This window comes from Nicotiana sylvestris, chromosome 12 (assembly GCF_000393655.2).
Source record: "Nicotiana sylvestris chromosome 12, ASM39365v2, whole genome shotgun sequence".
Lineage (NCBI taxonomy): Eukaryota > Viridiplantae > Streptophyta > Magnoliopsida > Solanales > Solanaceae > Nicotiana > Nicotiana sylvestris.
Window position 1 is genome coordinate 125,489,309 of NC_091068.1, and position 7,280 is coordinate 125,496,588.

Here is a 7,280-nt window from a genome sequence, read left to right on the forward strand (position 1 = left end):
GAAGATCCGATACGAGATTGGCCAATGTTGCGCAGACTCTTCAAAATGTTATCACACCCGTGTCGGATTCTCCAAACATGCACTACTTTTGGAAGATCCGACATACACAAGATGACATTTTTGAAGAGTCGGAGCAACACAGACATTAACAACACATGCAGTGATGCAATTGTAAGAGTGTAGATTTTCTTTTTCTCTTTTTTTAATTCATCATTTGAATTGCAGATGGAGTAATCTTATGCGGCATGAGCTCGTTTCTTGATCGATTTGCTAAAGAGAGCTATAACACTAGAGAGGTCAAATTGCTTATCGACACTGTATTTAATATAGCAAATCAAACTTTGAAGCCAAGGTATGCAACATCAAAACCATCAGAACATCAATTAAATAATACTTCGATCTGCATTTCCCGTTACAGAACCAGCAGCCAAAAATGAAACATGGTCATAGCCCGTAGGAACTGTTTCTCAGTTCAGCTCTGTTAAACATCAGAACAAAAAATTGTTGAAAAAAGATGGTCATAGACCATCTATGATTAATCATATGCATGTCGATTAATTCAGCCGAAGAGTGCCTACATCTCACAGTACCAGATCAAGTTTAGTAGGGCTCAACAGGTACACGAAAGCTTGCTCCAGCATAAATGGCGTCTGACCCAAGTTCCTCTTCAATTCTCAAAAGCTGTGTGAAAAGAATCAAAAATCAGAACTGCTGGTGCAAAGAGTATGCGGAAAGAAGTGCTGTACAATTCCATAAATGCAATTTGGTGGAGGGAAATAGTTAATGGGATAATTACTACCTGGTTATACTTTGCGAGACGCTCCGACCTGCAGGGAGCTCCAGTCTTGATTTGTCCCTGAAAATTTCCAGGAAAATAATAATCAATACCAGGGAATAACAAATTGAAATACAGACAACACAAATCTAGAATGTCTTGCTAACAAACTTACAGTTGATAAACCCACAGCAAGATCAGCGATGAAGGTATCCTCTGTCTCTCCACTGAGCAAATAACATAAGTTCATTAACAAGTTTCATATATATAACAAGCATGTTTAATTAAGTTTCTAAGCCCATTTCAGAGAATGATAATCTCCTCACCTACGGTGACTGGTCATCACCCCCCAACCAGCGCGCTTAGACATTTTTACAGCTTCAATACTCTCGGTCACACTTCCAATTTGGTTAACCTGCACATGAAATGAGCAAGAAATGATGCAGTATAATCTCCAAGTCAAAGACGAAATGTGGACAACAAGGCTGCCATAGATCATTCAATGATACCTTAAGAAGAAGCGCATTGCAAGTCTTCCCCTCGATTGCCTTAGCAACCCTCTGCACATACATAACGAACAAATAATTAAGTCTTAAAAAGCCTACAGAAAGTAGCTCAACAGGCACAAGAAAGAAGTACACTTAAACATTTCATTTTCAATGGAAGCACACAGCTCTAAGCAAGGAAGCATCAAGTTGCTGTAAGACACTTCAATCTTACCTTAGGATTGGTAACAAGGAGGTCATCTCCCACGATCTGAACTTTCTCCCCAATCTCAGCAGTGAGCTTAGCATAGGTCTCCCAGTCATCTTGGTCGAATGGATCTTCAATTGAAACAATAGGGTACTCAGACACGAATGACTTGTACAAATCTTTGAGCTGGTCACCTGAGATCTTTTGTGAGCCATTATTGTTCTGCAAAGATAAAAAAAAAAAAAAAAGAGAGCAAATGTCAGTTCAAGTTGAGAATTGACTATAAATCACCTCAGTAAACAATGCTAAGTCTCTTCTATCTCGTCCTTTGCATATCTATTAGTTATTCCCTTCCAGTTAGTGGATATAGCACTGACTAAAGCTGATAATATCTTTGTGAATGCACAATGAGGGTATTAATAAGACATTTTTTCACCAAAAAAGGTTAGGTCTAACATGTTCATTTTTGCACATAAATATTCAAAAATGATGTAGGGCCTTGCCGGCAAGAACTTACCTCTTCTTTGAAGTTCAGATCATAAGTTTTGTCCTTTCCATAGAATTCAGATGCGGCAACATCCATGCCAATTACAACCTAAATAGAAAATAATTTTAGCTTCCACTTACGTAGCAGCATTTGCAAAAACAAGGAGGAGGAGGAGGAGGAGGAAGAGGAGGAGGGGGAGGGCTGGGTCGGTTGGGGGCTCAAGAAGGAATTGAGAACTCACTTTTCCAGTATAACCTGCTTTATCAATGGCTGTCTTGAGCAATTCAAGGCCCTCCTTGTTCTCCTGAATTTTAGAAACAATAATATGTGAAAGAAGGAAGGTAAACATTCAACAGAATGTCATAACCAGCATAAGAATATATTCACCTGGATATTAGGAGCGAAACCACCCTCATCACCAACATTTGTGGCATCTTGTCCATACTTTTTCTTAATCACAGCCTATAAATAGAAGTTTGTTTTCAGGAAGATCCAGATCAATGAGGATAAGGAACTTTTTGGGACAATGTTAATACTCCATTGCTAGCCTGAATAGAGCTAATCAATAAAAGAAAATACCACCATCTTTCTAGACACCTTGCATATATTGTCAATGGACTGTTTGATAAAAAAAATTGTGAAGGTAATAGAAGCTGGACAACTGTGTCAAACCTTCAAATGATGATACACTTCACAACCCATCTTCATAGCCTCCTTGAAACTAGAAGCTCCAACTGGAAGAATCATAAATTCCTGCAGATAACTACAAATGAGAATCTTATTACCTAAAAAGATTTAACTACATTATCAACACAGAAATATAACATGCCTGCATAGCAAGTTTGTTTCCAGCATGGGATCCACCATTGATCACATTGAAAGCAGGAACAGGCAATACCAACTTCTTGTTACCGGCTAGGTCAGCAATATGCTGCAAATAGGTAGTTCAAATCGTTTGTAACTCATGATCAGAGATGAATCCAATCGCAGGTAAACCCCTAATTGCAGAATCAGTAAGAAAACAAGAAAAAAAGAAGACATTTACCCCCTTTCCCCCCGCAATTACTCACTATCCAGGAGAAACATAGTGAGCTAGAGATCTTATCAGTTAAAATGAACTTCAATTGAAGTACTTGTCCATGTAAACGGGAATGACAAATTAAAAATATAGAGTCCCATGTTGGATAAGGAATTGGAGGTCCTTAGGGTCTCAATCTTGCTTATTGAGGCTCCATTTGCAGACTTAAGGCGTTGATTACGGGCACAATGAGCATTAGAATCCATGAACTTCATTAGGCAATATATACCTTATAAAGCGGAATGTTCTTGACAGCAGCGCCAGCTTTGCACACTGCAAGTGACACAGCAAGGATGGCATTTGCGCCAAGCTGGAAAAACGTAAATGCAGGTAAATTGGTGATTGGTGACCTTTTGAAAATAGCAAGTGAAGCTAATGCTTAAATCTTATTCACTCGAATACCTTCTGCTTGCACCAACCCCACTCATTTTGAGTTCCATCAAGCTGATGAACCATAAAGTTATCAATACCAGTCTGGTCTGTTGGGTCCTGCAGAACAATAGTAGCTTGCGTATCAAATACATTATCCGTACAATATAGCACTACGGAGTTCCCTTCACCTAAGCATTGAATCATGAACAATGTTTACACTGAGATACTCCATACAGAAAGGAAGTCAGTGGAGAAATCAAACCTTGCCAACGAGAGATGGAGCAATAATTGAGTTGACATTGTTAACAGCCTACAAGAGAATAACAAGGCAAATGAGTAATCGGCAGTTAACCACATAATCACAAAACAGGCACTTAATTCGCAATGTAATACCTACCTTTGAAACACCCTTTCCCAGGTAGTCAGAGCCTCCATCTCTCAATTCGAGGGCCTCATATATTCCTATTAAAGGAAGTAAGCGACTGAATTCAAGAGAGTAAAAGAAGAAAGGGACAAAAAACATCAAGAAATTAAACATTGTCTAAAGCAGAAATGAGGTAAGCAAAATTTGTACTCCCATCCAAAGTGAACTACTGTGATTCTAGGATCAATGTCGCTCAAGAGGATTATCTTTCACCCATCTTAAAAAGATGCAAGAACAACAATGGTAAGAAAATTAAGCTGCTGGGAATACATCAAGTCATGCAATTCCTTTTCCCCCCTTCTCGATAATGGTGGTGTCCGGGCCTGCTTTTAGGGACCTCGACTATACCACCGAATACCTTGTTATGATAATTGCCTAGCAATTCATTATTTTACACAATGGATGGTTTAACTCTCCTGAAGCGTCACTTAAAGTACTGCTACTAGCACAATGCACCCACTAAAGAAGACAAAAGGGCGGTAACTTCTATCATCAGCATATCCAAACAAACAATCACAACAAAAAAGGTAAAATCAATAGCGTTGGATGGAAAGAATCCCACAAAATTATCTAGCAAGTAGAAACTCTCATTTCAATGACACTAATAACATAATCAGTAAATAAAACTAAACCTCCATTCCAAACTAGTTGGGGTGGGCTAGCTATATGAATTCTCTATATCCATTATGCTCTATACGGGCCCATTTCCATCCAAAATACCATAATCAATGGGTTGAATATACTCTAACCCAATCATGTGGTCCCAGTTCAAATATAATCCCAACCGATAGTCAAAAAAACACGAGGTGATTCTTCCCATCTGCGTAAGCCTTTGTGGGCAGAGTTATCAGGTATCTGTGTAGATAGTCGATAGAATAGTTGAGATGCACGTAAATTGGTCTGTACATCACCGTCATTACAAAAATTTACTCTATATAACCCAATCTCACAGCTAAAGAGTAAAATGCATGAGACAGAAGTATTATCCTTACCAGTGGATGCACCACTAGGAACAGCAGCTCTAGCTCACACACCATTTGACAAATGGACATCAACCTACACACACATATCCAAGCATAAAAATCAATTATCCTAACCATTTTGTCAATAGAAACTTTTAGCATGCATGGGAATTGGGAAGCATTGAAAAGGGATGAAGTGTAGAGAGAACGAACCTCAACCGTAGGATTACCACGGCTATCGAAGATCTGACGAGCCTTAAGGGATTTGATAGTTGCCATGATATGAGCTTCGGAATTCGGATCTGTTTACTGAAGAAGAGATAGAAGAAAGAAAGGTTCAAAGAGAGGTGCGTAAAAAGAGTCGTTTGAGTTTCTGAGAAGCCATACATCCCATGTATGTATTTATACTTGTGTGGCGAAAACCTGGTCGAACTAGAGCCGTTCGATCAATGGGGAGAAAAAACATTAGAGCCGTTGGATGGGTGTAAATTTGGAATTTATTTTTTATTTTTATGATTTCTCATTTCATTATAATAATTTAATATAGGTTAAGTTGTACTACAATTGAGTGTCGAAAATGTGGAACCTAGCTTAAAGGTCATGTTTTTAGCCTTTCTATTTATTTCTTGTTTGTCAACTTTGATGATTCTAATATTATAGTGTTTCAATTTAAAATGGATTAGCATTTTAAGAAGTGAAAGTACTAAGTGGCGTGATAAGCTCTTAATAAGCATGGACACCAACCGCACAATTTTCTGTTTTTAATATTTGATAGTAGTTAAAGTATGAATAAAACATTATATATAGAGAGAGATTATTTAAAGGAAAAAGAATACCGAAATAATTTAGATACATAATAACATTTTAAGTCACCGATTTGCTTATTATACAACTAGTTTTAATGTACGTGCGTTGCACGTGTATATCACGTCACTTCGTATAAAATGTGTTAAAAAAATTATTGAAAAATAACAATTGATGTTGAACCAAATGCGATATTTGTTCAAATGATCAAAATAAATGTTATTACATTAATACAATAGTTGAATTCAATATCTTCAAAATATATAAATGAAAATGTTGGTTTATGTTTAGTTAACAATGGCATGCTGAAAATGTTGGTTTATGTTTAGTCAACAATGGCATGCCAATAGGAAGAGTTGGTGGAAAGAGTTGGTGTGGATGCTAGTAGGAAGCTTCCTCCTTTGATGTCACCCATGATATCAAGAGGAGGTAGTTTGATGTCACCAATGACATCAAGAAGAGGTCTTTACCTCTATAAATAGATGCACTCCTTCACTTGTAGAAATCATCCCAAAACAATACAATACATTGTAGTGAGTAGAGAGTTAAGAGAGAAATTCTCTTAAGTGTAATTGGGAAATCTCCCCTTCCTTTGTTAATATTAAAAGGGCAATTGTTCTCTGGTGGACGTAAGATTATTTTGATCCGAACCACGTTAAATCTTGTGTTCTTTCTTTTACGTTTCCGCTAACAATAAAGATGATGAATTTAAAGAAAACATTATGGTACAAGTGTGTACAAGCCTTTTCAGTTGGACAAGACAAGTCGTGCATTTAAATGATAGTATTTTTTTGAACTGTTGCATAATGCATATTGTACCTGCACCATGTTGAACTAGTAAGGGAATCATTATATTACAAGTGCATAGTGTATTTTTACTTTTTTCAGGTAAAATCTCTCTTTCTCTCTCTCTCTCTATATATATATATATATATAGAGAGAGAGAGCGCACCATAATTTAGAGCTATATAAAAAATTATAGCCAAAATAATTAATTTTAAACTATGTATTTTTTATAACTTTTTAGATGCCTTGACTATTTATTTCAAATGTATAAATCTTTATTTTTAGGTAAAATTCAAAAAAAGATTAACTAAAACTTTATTATTTTTAGCCAAATAAAAAAATTTAGCCTAAAATTATGTGATTAGCCTAAAAATATGTGAAAAATATGTGATTTTCGTGTACTATTAATATTGGAGTATATATTTTTTTTTATTATATTACATAGTTCTAAAAAAGGGAAAAATTTAATACAAGATTTAGTTGATTTCGAAATCCTAAATATTAGGAAAATAAAATGACTATTTTGTCTAATGTGAGATTAATGTTTAAAGGGTGAAAAAGACGAACGACATCTCGCTAAGGACCTTCATGCTTTTAAAAAAATCATAAATTCCTAAAATGATAATTATTATTCTTATTTAGCTAAGCCAAGAAAGAAACTTAATTCGTAGAGTTTTCAATCATCTCAATCAGTATGTTGACTAAATTTATTCCAGTTTCATAATTCGATTACTTCAAGTTTACAAATTCCCATACTTTTTTTTTAGTTTCAACAAGAATGCTCCTTTTGATTTTTTTGGTAAAGTAATGTTTTAAGTTTAATTGCAAAAAAATAAAAACAAGATGTGCTTACTGACACACAATGTCTATTTTTTGCTGTCAAGCAAAATACAAATTAC

The 7,280-nt window shown here is 35.9% G+C and overlaps 1 pseudogene; it reads right to left on the reverse strand.

Moving 5' to 3' along the window:
• Positions 1–355: 355 nt before the first annotated feature.
• LOC104219320 (enolase-like) lies at positions 356–5,132 on the reverse strand (annotated as a pseudogene).
• Positions 5,133–7,280: the final 2,148 nt, after the last annotated feature.